The sequence below is a fragment of the Ailuropoda melanoleuca genome, chromosome 3 (genome assembly GCF_002007445.2).
Source record: "Ailuropoda melanoleuca isolate Jingjing chromosome 3, ASM200744v2, whole genome shotgun sequence".
NCBI classification, from domain to species: Eukaryota; Metazoa; Chordata; class Mammalia; order Carnivora; family Ursidae; genus Ailuropoda; species Ailuropoda melanoleuca.
This window is the reverse complement of record NC_048220.1, coordinates 89197991-89218982: the sequence shown is the minus strand read 5'-3', so window position 1 is coordinate 89218982 and position 20992 is coordinate 89197991. Positions and strand designations below refer to the sequence as shown.

At 42.4% G+C, this 20992-nt stretch overlaps 1 protein-coding gene across 1 annotated transcript in view; it reads left to right on the top strand.

Moving 5' to 3' along the window:
- Positions 1-20992, top strand: part of LOC100465542 (dedicator of cytokinesis protein 2) — a 135993-nt gene that overhangs the window by 62019 nt on the left and 52982 nt on the right. The gene's annotated exons all lie outside the window — the stretch shown is intronic.

The following is a 20992-nucleotide window of genomic DNA, read 5'->3' as shown; positions in this document are numbered from 1 at the left end:
TTCATTCCATGCCAGCCACACAGGCCTCCTTGCTGTGGCTCAAGCTCCTGATTTAGGGCCTGGGCACCTTTCCCCTCACACCTGCTTGCTCACTCCCTCTCCTCTTCCACATCCTCGCTTAAATGTCTCCTTTACTACCCTATTGAAAATCGCAACTTCTGATTCCCCTCGCTTTCTCTCTGTTTTTAATCTTTTTTCCCTCCTCATAGAACTAATCACACGTTAACATACTAGATGATAATTAATTATGCTTTTGTTTACTGCCATCTCCCAGCTAGAATGCCAGCTCCAAAGCTCCTGTCTTTGTTTTGTGCAGAGAACAGCGCACGGCAGGTATTGACTTTGTTCCATGTGAAATGGGACAGCCTTTCTATTCCGCCTTCACAGATAGGAAAGCTGAGGCTTTGATTCGCGCAGCTAAGAATGAGCAAAGTAAGGCTTCACATTCTACCTCATCTGATTAAGCAAATATAAGAACCAGAACTTTTGGGGGGCCATGCAAGTGTAAAGTGTGGTTGGCCAAGATGGGGAGCTGTTGTGAGTGAGAACAGCTCCTCCTGGAAGGATCAACTTGCTGGGTATTTTCAGGGCTGCAGAGAGGCACAAGGCTGCCCGGGTTTAGGTATTATCATCCTTAAACACAGTAGGACTTCAGTAAAAAAAAGATGACTTGGAGCAGAAGTTGTCAGGAAAGGAGTCCTCGCCATTATGGCAAAACATCCAGGCAACCATGACTTTATCCTCATATCCTCTGAAGGAATGAGGAAAGAGGAGTGGACATAGGACCAGCCCAGCTAACTCACCCTCCTTGAAGGAGTCACTAGTCAGGGAAAGAGAAATGCACTAACATCCTGATAGAAGCTACAGTGTCTTAGGAGTCGTCCTGCTCCCCAGCCCTCACCTGGGAGCCAGGAAGATTGGCCATGGTGTGCACAGTGCCATCCACCTGCATGGGGCTTCAACTCCATCAACACAGGCATCCAAGGAGCGCGGTTCACACCTCTGGTGGACACTCCCAGTCTGGCTCACTTCATCCAGGGTCAGACATTGTTGTCCTTTCTCTGCTTGCCTTCAGCATCAGTGATCAGATGTTCTCTGATGCTCTCTTTTGCATTTTATTTTGCATCTTGCTTTATTCTGCCTATCTCCCCTCTCAGCCTCCACCTTGCCCTCCCACCAGCTCAATTTCTTCTTATGTAAATATTATATACTAGTTTACCCTCCAGGTCACGCATATGTTAGGCAGCGGGACTGTCTGAATAAAGCTCAGGCAGGCCCAATGTAGCCTGCAGTCAGAGGGAATACATAAGCCTCTGCCTTTTTAAACAAATATGAATTTAACTCGAAGGCACTTGCCAGTGTGATTTGTTTTCATTGTTCATGTGTGAATAAATATTTAAATGTAATCATCTGTTTATGCCGAGCATGGGCTGGAATGCCCGTCACATTGCTATTCCTGTTTCTCCTGCATATAATTTGCTTGCATGTTAATGCCATTTATTCCTATGTAATCCTCTGTTTTCAGTTTTGAATATAATTTCACTTTTTGATGACAGTAATGGCTCAGTAAACTGCACCTTTGCAGTTAATGGAATTATTTTATGATAACATTAACTTGGCATCAGATCAGGGTAGAAGAGAAAACTGTCATCAAAGGGATATTGTCAACCAGTTACTTCTCTTTAATTTATTATCTATTTTATGAGTTGCTACAGTGTTGAGGGGGAGCTAATAGCTTGTTTATTACAAACATATGTGGAAGTGTTTTGTAAACCGTGAAGTAGCCATCATTGTAACATGAAATCGTACATGTACATGCATTTTAAATAACCCTCTTTTCCCTTTGCGTACAGAAATATTAGTAAACATTTATTGAGCACCTATTATGTGCTAGACACTTTAAGTGCTGGGGACACTGAAATTAATAACTAAGTCTTCCTCAAGTAGCAGTAACGCACTAGGGCATGCTGGATATGCATCCCAGCAATCAATCACAGTCCCCCGGAATAAACAACGATCCACAATCTGATACCACTGAGGCTCAGGGAGCAGGCAAACTCCACCTCAGGACAATCAGTAGTTCTTCTCAGAGGAGCTGATACTTTAAATTAACCATTGAAAGAGAGAAGAATCACAGATTCCAAGTAGAGGGAACAACGTGTGGAATACCAACATCCAATTACTCCTGCCACTCCAGGAGTACCGTTTATGAAGCCTCTCCTCTGTGCTTGGCCCTGTATCACTTTTGTACTCTGCCTCACTTCATACTCACAGCAACCCTGGGAAGTATAGGTATTATGATGTTTCTTTGACAGGAGAGGAAACTGAGGCCCAGAAAGATAGAGCAAGTGACTGTAGGTCACACAGCTGGACGTCAGCAGGGAGGGATGTGACATCGGAGCCTGGGCTCTTTGTGCCTTGCTGTGCCCATGAGCAGCAGGTATGTGGGCAAGAGTGGCTAGTGGGTGAAGCTGTGGGTGGTGGAAGAGGTGAGGTAGGTTGAAGCTGGACAGTGAATACCTTGCATCCTCTCTGCCAGGGGAAATCAGCATAAATGCTGCCCTCTGTCCTCAGAGCACAGAGTGCTCGAGCTCCCCAGGGGGTGCACAGACCCATCTATTGGGATCAGGTAAAAGGATGAAAATTCCTTTATTTTGTTTCAAGGGGAAGAAATTAAACTTTATAAACACTTGAATAAGAATTAGAATAATACTTGGATATAACGTATAAATCAATAAGAATCTGTTGAGAAGCATGCTAACATTTTTTTTCTCATGGAGCAGTTTGGAAACGCCTGCTTTTGGCAGTAGGAGCCATTAAAGTAGTAAAGCAGGAGATCTACAAGGGTGCCTGGGGGGCTCAGTCAGTTAAGTGTCCAACTCTTGGTTTCAGCTCGTCATGATCTCAGGGTCATGAGATCGAGCCCCACGTTGGGCATGAAGTCTGCTGAAGATTCCCTTCCTCTTCCTCTGCCTTTCTCCCATGCTCTCTCTCTCATAAATAAATAAATAAATAAATAAATAAATAAATAAATAAATAAAGCAAGCAAGCAAGCAAGCAAGCAAACAAGCAAGGGATCTACATGATTTCAATCCATGTTTTAAAAAGATCACTGAGGGGGTGCCTGGGTGGCACAGCGGTTAAGCTTCTGCGTTCGAGCGAAGCGAAGGAGAGGCCCAGATCAGCTGATCTGAGGTTGAACTTTGTGACCCATTTGATTAGACATTATTCATCAACATGATGAATACAGGGATCCCTCTCTCGCTGGCTGTCTCTATCTCTGTCGAATAAATAAATAAAATCTTAAAAAAAAAATAAAAAAAAAATAAAAAGATCACTGAGGAAGAAAGGTGAGCATGTGGAAGGTGGTGTAGAGAAAGGGAGGCAGGAGGTTAATAATGAAGTGGTTACAGTGATCCAGGCAAGAAGACTTGAGCTAAGACAGTCATAGTGAGCTGGAGAAAAAGGAGAGGAAGAAGATAAGGTGTATAAATGGCAGGATGGAGTGTGGGTAGGAGCGAAGCGAAGGAGAGGCCCAGATCAGCTGATCTGAGGTTGAACTTTGTGACCCATTTGATTAGACATTATTCATCAACATGATGAATACAGGAAAGGAGAAGTTTTGTGGGGAAGATGATATGTTTGGGTAAAATTTGAGATGTCTGTTGGCATAGCCTGATAGAAATGTATAGCAGGTAGTTAGATACAAATCTAGAGTTCAGGAGAGTAAAGAGTAGAAATATAGTTTTGGAAGAAATTGATCCAAAGAGGTATTTGAAACCATAGTACAGGATGAGCAATGTTCTAAAACTCAGGATGAAACCCAGGTGATTAGCAGGTTGAAGGGATGGATGAGGGGGGGAGTCCCAGGGAAGGCTGATCAGGGACTTAGCAGGGGAAGCAGGAAGACTGGCAATCCAGGAGCCAGAAAAGAGAGCATTTCAAGGAGGAAGTGCCACCAGTGTCAACATGCTACAGCAAAGTCATGGGGACTGAAAACTGATTAGAGGCAAGATTTTTGCAGTGAGGAGGTCTTTGGTGAATTAGCCAGCCCTTCCCCAGAGCTTAGCATCTTTCCTAATATCCATTTGAAGACCCTTAAAGAGACAGAGGGATCAGGGCTTTGAGGTGCTATTGATTTCCCACCATCTTCATATGAATCACCTACACTGTGGATTGTCCTTTGCCAGGACAATCCTAGATTGGCTTCCCCACGCTGATCCTTCCGAGGCTGAGTGAACTGTTTCCTATTGGGTGCTGATCTCACACTTTGCTCACAGCAAAGTGTAAGACACTGGCTGTCTGCCCTCGGCCATTGTCACTTTAAATGGCTTAATTTTGCAGAACAAGACTATCTATGCTGTAGATAGTTAAGGGAAAAGCCATGGATGACACAAGATATTCATTCTTCCAGGTTGAAGCAGTAGACAATTTCCTTTTCTTGTTAGCTCCTCGTTAGACATCTAGAAGCTCGCTTACTGGCAGAATTCTTGCCTTTGTGCAAACAATGGCTGTTTCTGTCAAATGCCGAGGCTGACAGGTCCTCAGAGAATGATTTGGGTGAGAGATCAATTTACTGAATAAATATGTAGATTTAGGAAATGTGTTTGCAAATACCCTGTAACTAAATATGAACATGCAAGATAATGAAGGGTCTAGCTCGCCAGAGGGGTGAAATTCACCAAATTACCGTAATTGTCAGGGATGCTGAACTGAATCAGGGTGACTAGGCATACTTGGTGATCCACTTCAAATGCATTTGAGGCAGCATCACCTCAAAGTAGAATTTGTTTCCTTAATAGGAGATAATATATTGCTCAGTTCTCGGGCTTGCAGCTTATTGTGTCTTTGGGGTGGATGGAAAATTAAAGAGGATTTACTTATGAGGCATATATGGTCACTGCCCTTTAGGTCTCCAAACTAGTCTCTCTGTCTCTCAGATCTACTGTCCTAATGCCACTGACTGCAAAGACATACTAATTCAATTCAATCCAGTTCATTGATTCATTAAATAAATATTTTGAGCCTTACTATTTGGCCAAGTTTTATCCTAGGTTACTGCAGTGAACAAGAGAGATGTAGCCCTGCCCTCATTCTGCCCTTATATAGTACCGGGGGAGACACACACACAAAGAAAGCAAACAAATACACCAAGTAGTTGCAAACCATAATAAGTGCCAGTAAGGGAAATAAACAAGTAGTTGAGATACATGGTACAATGTAGTGGTGAAGAATCCCAGGGACTAACCACCTGTGTAACCTTCGTCAAATGCCCTAACCTCTGCCTTAGTTTCTTCATCTAATGTTGGGATTACCTCATAGTGTTATTCATTGTGTGGATTCTGAAGAAGTGATATTTCAACCGAGAGATGAAGGATGCTAATGAACCAGCCATGCAAAGGATAGAAGGAAGCGTCCTTCGTGGAGGAAAACTCTGAGCAAGTGCTCTTGAATAAGAGCTTCAAGTTTTCTGGAAAGTTAGAGATTAGTGTGGCTGAAGGATAGTGAACAAAAGGGAGAAGAGGAGGAAGGTGGACGGGGAGAGCTGGTGGAGCCTGCCCTGCAGGATTTATTCTCAGTGTGTAACCAAGGCCTCTGCAGGCATTTCACCTGAAATGCTAGCAGTCCAGGTAGTGCGCAGTCAGCTGGTGAGGAAGGTTGGTGTCGTGTGTCACCAGCATGGGTTGGTGGTGGCTGCCTGGACTTGTGTTGATGAGGACACTGAGGTTGTGTTTAGAGGTGGCCGTACAGGGAGCTGTGACTGATGAGTGGTACCTAAATTGAGCAGTTCAGTGGGAAGGGATAGAATTGTTCACTCCTGTGTTGCTTATGCAGCCCCTGATAGGAGTGAAGGGCTCTGAGTTCAAACAGAGTGCATATTGTCCTGCAAAGCCTTTGTGTTTTGGATTATAGTAATTCTGTATTCAAAATTAAAAAGTGTGTGTTTCGTATTCCCACTAGCCTCTTTGGTTGCCTCCTGTAAGACACTCGTGATAGTTGCTACCCACTCTCTAATTAGACTGGAGACAGACACAGCCTGTGCCCCTCAGATCATTGAGAAGCCCCTTTAGTTTCTCCTGCAGTCTCTCAACTCTGCTAAGCGTCCTTGTCTTACGATCACAACATTTACAACTTTTTAAAGTCATGTATGTTTCAGCCACCATGAATTTTTGGTTTGCAATTTTGGATAATTTTTTTAAGTACATGATTATAGTCCCTTCTCAATTATCTGTTAATGTATGAGTCTAAAGACCCATATTACCCAATGTAGCAGTTAATATAAATTCATTCAATTTGATCATCAGAGTGCATTACGTATAGACGCATACTCATGTACAGGTGAACTTCTTCTCAGAGGGGTGATCTTCTGAATCACAATTTGCTGAGCTAAATAGTATCCTTGATTATTACTTCCTGATTTTCTATCAGATGGGCATTTTGAGGGGAGGGAAGAGCCACTGGTCTTAGGTACAACAGGGGTGATAAAAATGAAGCGCTTTCCCATAGTCAAGTATATTTTGTGAATAAGCCACAGATAATACTATTATGTCAACAACTAAGGATATCCCAAATAGCATGAGCCACAGCATTGAATAGCTGCTGACCTATCTCTTCCGACATGCTCTTGTCTTGGCTTCTACAACACAGAGCTCTTTTTGTATTCCTCATACTTCTCAGATTTGTCAGAGGTCCTGAAGATAGGCCTGCACCTTCTTTTACTCAATTCCCTCTCCTAGGTGAATGAATCAAACCTGGTGCTTCAGTTCCCACGGCTATGCAGATACCCCAGAAATCCAGCCTGACCTTTTCACTGAGTTCCATGTCTCTGTGTCCAGCCATTTACTTGCTGTCGCCCTCTTTCATATGTCAAAGGGAATTGAAAGTTAGCATATCCAGAGCCAAACTCATGATGTCCCTCGTCACACTGATCTACAATCCAGCATGCTGTGCAAGGCAAAAGAAATAAGATTTTTCTGACATCTCATTTTCTGTTTCTTCATAATCTGCATTCAAGTCTCAACCTTCCCCTTCCTAAATGTCTCTCAAATTCATCCACTTTGCATTTTCCCTACCAACTTCCTAATCAAAGTTCTCATCATCTCACACCTGCATTACTGTGTTACTTTCTCTAATGGTCTGGCTGCTTCCATACTTGTCCTCCTATCATCTATTTGCTATGGAGTCTTTTTAATTTCCTGAGTAGATAGTTAAAACATTTGTAAGTATGGGAAGTTTTGTTTCTCCTTTTCTAATCTTAGTTCTTTTTCTCCCTATTTGATCGCATTGGCTAGGATTTTAGGTCAGTGTTAAAATAAAATAGTGATATATATTGTGTAATGGCTTTAAAAAAATTAGATGCCTTTTAATCAGTTTTAGGAAGTCCCTTGCTATTACTAATTTGGTAACAATGTTTATCATAAAGCAGTATTACATTTTATTGTGATCACTGATGTTTTGAATTTATTTCTACCATCTTAGCTGGGATGGACTCCCCACCATTCTGATTTTCCTGACCTTTTTTTTTTCTTTTTTTCTTTTTTCTTTTGTTCCTTTTGAATTTGTTTTCAATTTTCTCATTTGTTTTTTTCCCTCTTTACCAGTACATTTTATATCCAATTCTATTAGTGGCTATTTAGGTATTCTATCATACACATTTAACTTAATCAAATCTCAAGTTAATATCTTTATAGTCCCCTGAGTAATAGAAGGATTTTAGAAGACACTGTCACTTCCCTTTTAAATATTGTACTAGGATTGTGCAGGATTTTAGTTTAGCTTTTTGGTACGTCCATAAGTTATACATTATTGTTGTTTTAAACAGTCAGTACCTGTTATGGGTTTTTAACAATAACAGTTCATCAGCACTATTATACTGTATACTTAAAAATAGTTAAGATGGCACATTTTTTGTTATAGGTTTTTTATCACAGTTTTAAAAAGGTTATGACTCCTCCTGTCACCTTTGGCTTTCCGTGTTTGTTTTCCTTCTTCTTGAAGTAAATATTTTATAATTAACCTTAGCAAATTTTTGGTAAATGCTCTCAAGTTGAATTACTCTCAGTTTATTCTGAAAGCTGGAGAGAAGTTTTCTTGGATATAGACCTCTAGCTTTTTTTTTTTTTTTTTTTTAACTATGATCACCTGTTAAGGTTAGCTGTCAATCTTACTGTTGCTCCTTTATAGGCATTCTGGTTTCTTCTCTCCCGTGGCTTTTAAGATCACCTCTCTGTCTTTGATGTTTTGCACTTTCACCATGATTTACTTAGGAATGAGTTTGTTTATACAACTAGAAGGTTGTTTTCCTGAATCTGGAGTTTGTTATTTTTAAGGTCAATACCTACACTCCCCCCCAAAAAAATTCTCACTCACTCACTCACTTTTTTTTTTTTAAGAGTTACTTATTTTAGAGAGAGAGAGAGAGCATGCATGTGGGCGGGAGGGGCAGTGGGAGAAGGAAAAAGAGTCTTAAGCAGATTTCACGTTGAGCACAGAGCCTGACATGGGGCTTATTCTCACTACCCTGAGATCATGACCTGAGTGGAAACCAAGAGTTGGATACTTAACCAACGGCACCATCCAGGTGCCCCAATTACTCTTTTTAATATTTGCACTTTTCCCATATATTCTATTATTTTTCTGAAATGTCAACTAATGTAGATTAAACCTCATATTCTCCATGTCTCATTAACTCTCATATTTTCTATCTTTCTTTTTTGTTTTTAGGGCTCATTCTGGCTAATTTCTTTGAACCTGTTTTTCAGTTTACCAATTTCTGTCTTAGCTGTGTCTAATATGCCATTTAACTCATTGACTGAGTTTTTAATTTTAATTACTGGACTATTTTCAGAGATTCCATTTAGTTCTTATTCAAATACAATTTTTCATTTTTATAATTTTTGTTTCTTAATCATACTTTAAAGCATCCTTTTTCTATTTTGAAGCTTATTAAATATGAAATTTTATATTCTTTGAATTATAATTCTTTATAATTCTGGAAGGGTGAGTCTTCATGTGTCTGATTCTGCTGTCTCCATCTTGGGTGATCATGATTCCTGGGCACTTTGTTGTTATTATTTTTTAAAGCTAACTTGCTTTAGAACTCTATCAGTTGTTATATATTTTTAGTCTTGAAATAACTTTTCATTTTCCTCCAAAGAAAATGGGGACAGTAACAACCAGAGAACCCTTTAAGTTAAAATTTCTGTTTGTGGATCCGGGCAAGGAGCATGAATATGGAAAAACAAAACCAAACAAACAAAAACATGAACAAAACAAAATCCAGGTAACTACTGGCTCGTGGTTCAGAAAGCTCAATGGATATGTGTTTTCCTTTTCCATCCAGCACTGAGGAGTGGGTAGTTTCCTCACTGTTCCCTTTCATGAAATAGATATACTTCTCACCCTCCTTCATAAGAAGGCAGAACAATTTGGGATACCAGCTTTATGCAAGGGTCTCCAATAAGCAGGCCCTAGGATTGATTTCATTCCTTCTATTCCCCAAGCAGCCACCTCAATGGAAGTTAAAGGACACTAAGGTTGAGCAAATGCCTTGGGGGCAGAAGCTGGCTTTAATGTTCTGTGAGTACCCAGAATCTCTCTTTTGTGTGGTGTTTCTCCTCTGTGGTTTCTTTAGTTTTCTGATAGTTTACCAGCTCATTTTGAAAAATCCAGCTTTGGTAGTCATTTTTACTGAGAGGTTTTCCAGGGCATTTTGTCTACCACACTGTTGGAAATGGAAGTCTTTAAACTTTTCTTCAGTTAGAATGATCTTTCCACAGTTCAAACCTAATCTGGGAGTTCACCTTCTTGAAACCCTCTAATTTCTCCTTGTTCCTCTGAGGATGAAGACAAAACTGCATGTGGCCTATGAAGGTCTGTGAGGTCTGGCCTCTGCTCCTTGCCTGTCTCCTTTTACCTGACTTACCCAGATTTCCTCCACTCCAGATTCCGGGGTCTTTATTCAGTCCCTCTGACCCACTCGACTCTCTTCTGCTGTAGAACGTGTGTTCTTGCTTTCCTGGGAGTGAAATGCCCTTCCCTCTCCTCTTCCAGGTTTCTCTTACTCTCTCTTCCTGGGTCACCTAAAGCATCGTTTCCTCGGGGAACCTCGCCCTGTATTTGCAAACTAAGTCAAATCTCTTCAGATTCTCATTGCCCCTGTATTTTGTCTTTCAAGTATGATCACATACACACACACACACACACACACACAGACACACACACAAATATTCGTTGAGCTCGTACTATCTTCCAATCACTGTGCTATGAAAAGAATTTATAACAGAAATAAAAATTGACACCCAAATATGTATCACAGTTGCTGTTCTAACTAATTGACAGGTCATCTCAGGATCTGGAAATCTAGAGATGGTAAACAGCTTTTCATGACAAAAAGTCTCTTGACTTTTTTTAGAACTGCCTTTAGGGTCTACAACTTCTGAAAGGCCTTTCACTCAACATTAATTCTTCCTCATTCAGCACCAACTCATGACGTACGTTTCATGCATGCTGGACTCTAAAACTTGGTTCTCCTTTTAAGCCCTTGAATTGATAATGAAAGTTTCTATCTAGTTGAAATATTTGTCTAATGGTAGAGGTTTAGTTTGCATTGGCAATCAAGTGTTTATCCAACAAGTATTTATTAAGTAGCCAGTCAACAACTCTGCTAGGCACTGGAAGTACAACAATCAATTGGACAGACTCAGGCCTAGTCTTCATGGGATTTTATAGTCTAGCTGGGAAAGGAGTCATGAAGCAGATAGTCTTGTGGGTGCATGTGAAATGAAAGGGAGGTATTGAGGTGCCTTAAGGCATGGAATAAGGAGGTCAAATCTCATCATGAGGTCTGGGAGGCATCCTGGAGGAAGTACCATCTAAGCTGCGACCTGAATGATAAGTAGGAATTGGTAAGTGAAGAGAAGGAGGGTGTAGCTGGTGAAAATAAAGCTAGAAGGAAGTCCCTGAGATAGTAGGGAGCTTGACTCATTTGAGCTACAGAAAGGCCAAGGTGGCTGGAATTCAGTGACAGATGGATGGAATAGGAAGAGAGCACCTGGAGGGATAGGAAGGGGTAGGTCTCCAAGTCCTTGAAGGTCAGGCCATGGCATCTGGACATTAACCTGAGGAAAATGGGGAGCTATTACAGAATTTTGAACAGAGAATGATATGATCACTTTTGTTTTTAAAATGTTCCCTCTGACCATTGTGTAGAAAATGGATTGAAAAGGGGGTACAAGTGAAGGAAGGGAGGTGGGTTCAGAAAACCCTACATGTTAGATGTGCTGGGGCCTCGAATAAAAGTGGTGACCATAAAGATGGAGGGTATTGGTCACTCTAGTTAACAATATGGTATTGTTACCAAGGCTCTGACTTGGATGCCTATGGGGCCATATGCCGTGCTGGTGAACCATGCAGGGTGAGCAGGCTTGGTCTTGGGTGACTGGAATGCCCTTATCTGACTCTTTGACCATAGAAGCCAGTGAAGAATCCTGGAGGTTTCCCTCAGTGGTAATGTAGTCCACTTATTGTTGAGGCAAACAGCACCCAGAGCAAAGTAATCTGCTAATGGTCACAACACACACTGGTGCTGGAGTCAGGTTTAGATCTCAGTCCTCAGACCCACACCACCGCTCTTTCTGTCGCACTGCTCTTTGCTGGTGGCTTGCCTCGATCTCAGCCATGGTACTACTCAGATGAGATCTTCAGCAATGGAAAACTTGACACATTTGAACTAGACACTTCCTCAGGTGTTCCCAGATTTCAAAACAAAGAGTTTTACTGCATATGTATTTTAAAACTCAGCACCATTAGTAAGGAAAATGTTAAAAATTCTATTTAACTCCACATACTTTGCAAATGTCAAAGCTCTCAGTGGAACAGAGCTGGAAACCTGGGGTTCATTATTCTTCTCAGGAAGCCGCAAGATTGCAAGGGCAAAGTTCAGATGCTCCTGGCATGACCATAGTTTAGAGTAATAATAACTTGACGTTTCTTGGGCAGTTGTCTCTCTAGCTGCAGTCCATACCAGGAATCAGGAGGTAGGTGAAAAATCAGCAGTTAGATTTTGTAATTGTAGAGGGGAAAACTGCCTCTAGTTTCTGACCTTGAGCTAGATCCCCTGGCTGCAGCCCTACTTCCCATGGTGAGAAAAAGAGAATTCAGGAAAGACTTTGGGGGAAAAGATTGTTGTAGAAAGGAACTGGAAGGCAAGAAACATTCACCCCAAAAGAAGAATAGTTATCTCTTTTGAAAATGTAACATTTACTTGTTTAAAAATCCTAATATAACATAGAAGTGTATAAGGGGACTGTTCACATATACAATTTTTTTTCTAAGAGGTAATAAAATTATCAATTTGTGCATAGATTTCCAGATTTTTACTAGGGATGTGTATGTGTGTATGTACTCATTCTGCAACTTAATTTTTTGTGCTACCATTTAAGATATCATGGACACTTCATAAATGATTAAAAAACTGAAGGGAGATATGGTCAGAGAAGCAGTCAAAACCGAATTTCTTCTCAGTACCAGTTTTAGAGCAGGTGGGCCTAAAAAGAAAATGCTGGAAGGAATCTACTGAATATTAGCTTCTCTTTCAAGTGAATCATGCAATGCGTATTTTTCTTTATATGTCTTGGAACTATGGAAAGGGGGAGGCTGTGGGAAGGAGTGTGTGTGTGTGTGTGTGTTACTGGTCCTTGAGAGCGTGTGTGTGTGTGTGTGTGTTACTGGTCCTTGAGAGTGTGTGTGTGTGTGTGTGTGTTACTGGTCCTTGAGTGTGTGTGTGTGTGTGTGTGTGTTACTGGTCCTTGAGAGTGTGTGTGTGTGTGTGTGTGTGTTACTGGTCCTTGAGTGTGTGTGTGTGTGTGTTACTGGTCCTTGAGAGTGTGTGTGTGTGTGTGTGTGTTACTGGTCCTTGAGAGTGTGTGTGTGTGTGTGTGTGTTACTGGTCCTTGAGAGTGTGTGTGTGTGTGTGTGTGTTACTGGTCCTTGAGAGTGTGTGTGTGTGTGTGTGTGTTACTGGTCCTTGAGAGTGTGTGTGTGTGTGTGTGTGTTACTGGTCCTTGAGAGTGTGTGTGTGTGTGTGTGTGTTACTGGTCCTTGAGAGTGTGTGTGTGTGTGTGTGTGTTACTGGTCCTTGAGAGTGTGTGTGTGTGTGTGTGTGTTACTGGTCCTTGAGGGAGTGTGTGTGTGTGTGTGTGTTACTGGTCCTTGAGTGTGTGTGTGTGTGTGTGTGTGTTACTGGTCCTTGAGAGTGTGTGTGTGTGTGTGTGTGTTACTGGTCCTTGAGTGTGTGTGTGTGTGTGTGTGTGTTACTGGTCCTTGAGAGTGTGTGTGTGTGTGTGTGTGTGTTACTGGTCCTTGAGTGTGTGTGTGTGTGTGTGTTACTGGTCCTTGAGAGTGTGTGTGTGTGTGTGTGTGTGTGTGTGTGGGGTGTGTGTGTTTAAGAGCATTGTTTTGGGAACACTCAATTTCTAATTATATTGAGAGAAAAACCCTGAACACCATTTTTCATGCTAATGGAGAAATTTACTTAAGTGCAGAATTATGCAGTTGAGTTCTTCTTGCCAAATTACATAAAGGCTGCAGCTCCTCACAGTAGAATGAAGGATGGCTGGGGCACACATCACACTCTATTCATAACTTAGAGTTCTTTTCAAGGCTTTTGCCTGCATCTTATTACCTACTTACTATTAATTTATTGCACAGGGTTGCTGTATTTTAAAGTAAACTGAATGTTTTAGATGGATAGTTTTCTTTCATTTCTTCCATATTGTTAACTTCTATTTTTTGTTTAGGCTGTTTATGCTTTCACCTGAGGCAGTTTTTCTTCAGTGATTGCATTAATTTTTGTATGTTCATCCTAGACATTTTTCAAAACAGGATCCCCACACGTTGAGTTTGTCTTCTGTTCTCTCACCTCCAAATCATTCTCCCCTGGGGTGATTTATAAAAGGAAGACTGTTTACTGAAAGTTCTTTGCAGTTTGCCCTAAGGGGGGATTCCTCCTCAAATGTCAGACTCTGGAAAAGTAACAGCTCGAGCGAGCGAGGAGAAATAATTTTGTCATTGACAAAAGGGTTGACACCAGGAACTGGTCTGAGCCCTCTGCCTCCCGGCTGTTTCTATCAATTAAATGACGTCTGCGTGGAGTTCTCTGGGCCACCAGGCTACTTGACAATTCACACAGGCAACATTGTTGTTAAACTAGCCCTTCCGTGTACAGTCCCTTTCAGGCGAGGCTCTACTCTTTCTCTTCTGTCAGAATAACGCCTTATGTTTCAACTTTGTTACCCTTCAAAAGAGAATTTCTCTGGCCATTGTGGAGCTGGACTACGCACTTTAGATTCATTGGACCAAAATTCCTTGTCTTAATCTGCCATTCCGGATTCCTTTTGGGTCTCTAGACTTTGGTGTTGGGAGAAGGGGTCCAGATGGTGACAATGACCATGCAGGAAAGAAGTGACTCAGGAAGGGGACCCTCTCATTCATGAATACTTCCCAGCCCTTTTACTTTGACTTAAATGTGCCTGCTGAGTGCGCTCAAGGGTTTCTTTCTGTAAATAGGATCAATAAATGCAAGGATGATTTTCAGACAGACTCAGGCACTGGTGAGGCTATAATTACTCTTCATCCCAGGTGGAAGTGGGGTGTGAGCAAGACAGAAAGGGGGAGGAGGGGGAGAGAGGGAGAGAGAGAGAGAAGGAGGGAGAGATGGAGAGAGAGAGAGAAAGAGAGAGAGAGGCAGGCAGTTTTGGTCTTAGAATATTGTGATTTTTCCAAGTAATCACTCTTCTGAAACCACGAATGACTTAATGGTTCTTTTTGTAAAGTCACTAATTTACACCTACTCTAATAGAGCAAATTAGTGGCTTGAGAATAGGAAAACCAGCCAAGTCACCTTGGATTTAGAGCTTGAACAGAAAATGGTTAGAGCCAGCCATTTAGCTTCCCTGCAGTCCTGTAACATCATCCCCTGGGCAGATGATGCTTTCTGGCCCACCCTGACTTGTTTCAGTTCCTGGCAACGGGCTATTACTTTGCTCTGTTCTCTGGAGGTAGTATTGCCTAGCGGTTAAGAGGAAAATTTGGAACCACACACTCAGGCTTAAATTCTGACTCTTCCTTTTACAAGTTGGGTGACCTTGTGCAGTTAGTATTGTGCCTGGTACATAGCAAAGACTTAGTAAGCAGTAGCTATTAGTAGTAGGAGTCTTAGTAGTCAAGGGAAGAATAATAAGGCTGCATAGCTGAAGATGACTAGTAATACTATCTACTTCATACCATTAGAACTAGTTGAACTGCTACGAGTTCTGGATTCATAAGATATTTCTGTGCAGCTACATTGAAGGTGCTGAAGTTCATTCATTTAATACTTTATCATTAGTTGATGCATTTGTTTAAACTCCCTTTTGGTGTTCCAGGCCTATTGCCACATAGACAAGGGAATATTATGACTGAGATAGCCTTGACTCTGCCTGCGTGGAACTTAGACTCTAGTGGAGAAAACAGGCAAGTAGTGATGGTGAGGAACGGAGTATTCACACCGAGAGCCCACAGTCATTGTGATAGTTTGCTTCAGTGTTGTGTGGAGTGCACAGCATTCATTAAGGACGTTCACTAAATAAATGGCCTCCCTTCCATAGCATTCCTCCAGTGCCTGGCATCACATTTAGGGGCAGAGAAACCTCTTGACTTGAGTGGCAAAGTAGCAGAATGGTATAGCATGACCTTATTGTCGAGTAATTTTGTCAGATCATAGAGGCATTTAAAATAGATTTTTCATTTTAAAAACCTTCCAATTAATCTGGCCTTGCTCCCAGGCACTTGTGAAATGAGTCAGGTATGTGTCTCGCCAAGAGCAAATTTAGGTAAAGATGTGACCAGGTGAGGAAGACAAAGGAAAGCTGGGGCCCAGGTCTAATCCTGCAGGGACATTTGTGGGACTGCTGGGGAGGAAGGAAGGAGAGCCAGACAGGCTGTGGGGGTGGAATGGGAAGGGGGCTGCTGAGGGCAGACAGGTGCCACCAGGTAGGCAGTCACTGTGCTCAGTGTCCGCTAGAGCCCTCGTTCCCTCCTCTGCTCTTCTGTTCCCCTGTTTCATGCCTCTTTAATGTCTTTTCCTTTTTCTCATATGTAAAATATGAATGATAATAGTCTGTACCAAGTGAACCAATGAATGTGAAGAATTTAGCACAGTGCCTGACCCTTAGCAAGTGCTCAATAATAATATTAAACTTTTATTATCCAACTTTTCTCACTATGTGGCGATACATAATTTACCTGCTGGCCTGCCTCATGATTTCTCTGGGAATAGGGACTGGGTCGTACTCATATTTATCTCCCCTGCAGTGTCTGGCACGCAGTAGGTGCTCAACAAATTGTATTTGTCTTTATGAAGATGTTGTTGTTTTTTTCCCTTCATAATGCTTACAAAGATCTAGAAGAAAATTATGGTACTATATAACAATAGCTAGCATTTATTTAGTGTTTACTATGTGCTAGGCACTGTGCTACTTGCTTTGCATGCATTATTTGCTTGTAGGACCACCTTATGGGGCTAATATCATTTTACTGATTTTGAGAAAACTGAGCCTTAGAGAGACCAAGAAACTTAGCCAAACCCACCTAACTGATAACTGTCAGAGCAAAGTTTGGAACCCACACAGTCTTACCTAAATTTCTGCATTGCTTTAAAGAGGTAGGGAAGAAATCAGGAGGATGCCTGTGAATGTGGCTCAGAGGAGCTGGAAGTGACCAAGGCATAGAAAACAAAATGGGGCTGGAGTGCCAGGAAACCCACCACCCCTGGATTCTAAAGCGAATCTTCCTGCTAGCTTTCCAAGCCTGAGGATGCCTTGGTTAGATGCTGCTCCCTTGGGCTGCTGGCCTGAGGTTGGCATCTCAGTTTTAGGCTGATGCTTTATGTACCTGCATGTGAGAAGTGGTGCAAAGCATTGTACACGCCATATGGGGCCCCATTGGCATTTAGTGAGTGCTCAGCTGTGCACAGTGTCTCCTGAATGAATCACATGCAAGCAGAGCATCGCTATGTTTATCCAAGCCCTGGGAGCTGGAGTGCTTGTCGTGGTTGGGCTCACATGCCCCAGAACAGCGCCTTGCAGGTTGTTCCAGTTTTCTCTGTGGTCAGGGCCTTTGGGCCCTTCAATAATTCGGTCCCTGGCAGGATCAGCTGGTTTCTGAAACATCTTTCCAAGCGTGCTGAAGCCAAAAAAAAAAAAAAAAAAAAGCTTCCCTCCTGAAGCTATAACAGAGACCAACTGTTAAAAAAGGACCTTGAAACCACATCTGCTGTGCCCTTGACTTCAAGGCCACACTTAAAGCCTTGCAGATAGATGAAGCATTATTTTTTTCTTCTTTCTTCCAGTTTCTCAGGAGAGGCCCTACAGTGCTGAATGGCCCCCATCATCACTTTATTTTTTGCATGTAATCTAAAACCCTTATGCATTTTATTTGCCTTAGTGAGACTCCTTCCTGGAAATACTCCTTTTATTTGTATGTGCTCAGATGAGAGAGTTTCCCAGTATGATCACTTCTGTGCTTGGGAACCAACAACAACAATAAGAATAGTAGCTGATATTTACTTAATGCTTATTAGGTGCCAGCTATAATATTAAACACTTGAAAGACATTATCTCATTTTTTCCTACCTCAAAATCCCCTTTGAGTGAGCGTTATATCTCCATTTTGTCAGTAAGGAAGGTAAAGAGTCCAAGGCCTCACAGTCAGCATATGGAGGAGTCTGGCTAAATAGCAAAGCCCTTTGCACTAAATAGCTGTTTGCGTCACTTCTCCTGCCCAACTGTGCTCATTTTTTTCAGCTCTTCTTTCCATTTCTACCCAGTAATACCCTAGGCTTAAAAATTCACACACACACACACACACACGCTAAAAGGCTGCAACAATTTAGCTTAATGATGTAGTCACTGTTAAATGCAAGCCATTTCCCTGCAGAATTAGTTTTTTTAATCTTTGATGAAACTCAGGCAGGTGTAGAATATTTTTCCTTTCCTGGACTAGAGTGTGGTGTTGAGGTACTTTACTTGTGACACGAATAACAGGGAGCAGCTTGGATTCCCACTGAGGCAGATGTCCCTGAGCTTGGCCTCCTGGGATCTGTGTCATCTGCCCTCCCCCGTTATGTTCTCAGAGCACAGAAGGAGAAGAGTGCCAAGTTCTGGCTCGAGCTATAGCACTGGTACAGTCTGTGACCTAGAGCAAATCAGATTTTTCTTGGTGGTAGAAATTAAATTCAGTTTCTTACAAAGTTTAAAGTTGAATGCATAGCCCTGACTTGGTCTCATAGCCTAAATGTCTCTTTTCTTTCCTACCTCAGTCAAATAACATTTAAAAGATGGCAGTGAAGCCAAGTCACTTGCCCACTTGGGCCCTCGGTTTCTTCTTCTGTACAATGGGAAGCATGGACTAGACGCTCACTGGCCTTCCCCGCAGCTCTTGGTTTAGAACTCCAGGGGGCCGCAGGAAGAAACCCACCCTACCCCGCAGAATTCTGACCAGATAAGGTTGCAACAAATTGAACCAAGGCTAGTTTAAGAAAAAAATGAATTTATTGGAGGGGTATTTGTGCAGCTCATACAATCCAAACACACACACACACACACACACACCACAGAGGTTGGGGACCAGGGTTGCTTGAGGGATTTCTTCATAGGAGTTCGTGAACATTCCCCTGGAGTGCTGCAATTAAGAGGACCCCCATTAAAGTCCGTTTTTATGTTTTTGTATTAAAAAAATACAAATTCCCGGGAGAGAGCCACCAAAAGACCATTCAGTTATGGAAGGTGGGGGAGGCAGGGTCAAACAATAGGAAAAAGCTGCTGGAGGCCATTCTTGTAGGCTGCACAGGTGGTTCCCAAGAAGAGGACTTCGTGGGAATCCTACGCCCTACCCCATGGAAATACACTAATAAGTATGCTTTACAGAGAAAGTCCATATGTAGGTAAATAATGATAACTTCACCATGGGCAGCCATGTCTGGGTATTAAACGTGGGTGAGAGACACTGTAGACCATAATAGGGATTGCGAGATTGCTCATTAGACACTTTCAGGTAGCTGTGGCTAGTGAAAAGAGTAACGGATTTCAAGGCAAAAGTCTTGGGGGATGGACCATTCATTAGTTTAGCTTTGGACACAAAGAAAAACTAAACAATATCATCTCATGGGGAAAGAACCGCCACTTTGAATTAAGATCCTGCCTTCCTCTCTACTAGATCTGGTCTCATAGTTTGCACTTTGATGGAATTTGGGCAAGTTTCAACCTCTTAGGAATTTCTGTGTCCTTATCTCTGAAGTGGGAACAATAGTAATATTCCTACAATAACCAACAAGACGACAGCTAACATTTGCTGGCACAAGGCATATGCCGAGCGTTTCACGTGCGAGCGGGTCTCCTCACGGTACTTGGTCACGGTGCTGTTATGGCCTGTTTTGTAGATGAGGAACCGGGGCTTGCAGGAATGAAGGGAGGCAGTAAAGCATAAATCAAAGGGCTGTACAAAGTGATTGAGAGGGTGGGCCCAGGAGCCGGATGGGCAGGCACGAGGTCTGGCTCTAACGCTTCCAGGCGTGGAGTCCTTGGGCGTGTTGCTTGAGCTTCATCAGTCTGTAGAATGGGGTAATGATAGGGCCCACCATGGTGTAGTCATGAGACTAAGTGGTTTAATATGTATGCAGACAGTGCCTGGGGCAGAGCAGTGTGCAATAACATCTACTATTATTCATAAGGTCTTCAGTTAGTACGGGGCAAGGTGGAGGTTGGAGACCCAGAGCCGAGGGACTCTAAAACATATACTTTATGGCTGACATCTCTATTCTAGCAGGACAAGAAGGTTCAGAAGGGAGGAGTTTAAGAGAAGGGTGAGGGCACGAGGGAGGGAGAGAAAGAGAGAGAGAGAGCTGCTTCAGGACTCTTGGCTCCTCTCACAGCCTTGTCTCTATGACCTTGAACTAGATACCCAGAAAGTCAGCAGCAATCACTGGGTCCTTGTAATCGATTGGAACATTCAGTACTGGCTTTCCCTTAAGCTTCTGACTTCAGGGGGGCTTTAGGAAGCGGTAAGTTAGGAGAAAAGAGGAGAGGCAGAGAGTGACTAACACACAGACAGAAAGATGGAGTCAGAAAGACAGAAAAGCAGAGATAAACGTAATGACCCAGAAACAGAGTAAATAATACTCACAAGGAAATGAGCAGGCACACGTTTAAAGACAGAGAAAGGCAATAGAAGAGAAGCAGAACGGAAAGAAAAGAGGGGTGAGGGGACGGATGGGAATTCAGTGTACACAGCAGTTGATGGACCGCCCTTCCTGTGGTTGATGGAGCAAACAGACCTGTTAAGTGTGTCAGCAGTTTATCTAAGGAAAGCACCTTTCCCACAGCCGCAGCAAGTGGCGTCTGACTGTGTAGGGCAGTGACAGGAGACACTCTTTATCTGGATTGGAGACAGGAGCACTCTTCTCCGTATTTCGTGCAGGATGCCACAGATTAGGCTGCAGATTTTTCATGGTTGGCGATAAAGCCTCGTTTAGAGAGGCCTAGGGCCAAACAATACTCCAAGGCTGGGCCAAGAAGGCCATAAGCCTTAGGAACCTAGAGATGGATTTTATACGAGGGATGGTTTCTATAAAAAGTTGCATGTATACCTTCATGCGGGCCTTGAAAATCTCTGCAAGAATATCTATCCAAATGTTAACAATCCTTATCTCAAGGTAGGATTAATGAGGAGTCTCACTTCATAAGTAATGTGTTTCTGCTATGTTTGCATTTTTGACAGTAACAATATAGGGCCTTTATAAAAAGAGGAACAAAAGGTTTCAACTAGATGATAAGCACACTTTTTGGAATGAGAGGGCCAGGTACACAGTGCCCCCCCCCCCAGGGAACTGGCAAGTACGGATTTGTCTGACAAGCAGGCAATGGCTAAGTGGAAGGGTGGAATACTTGAAAATATT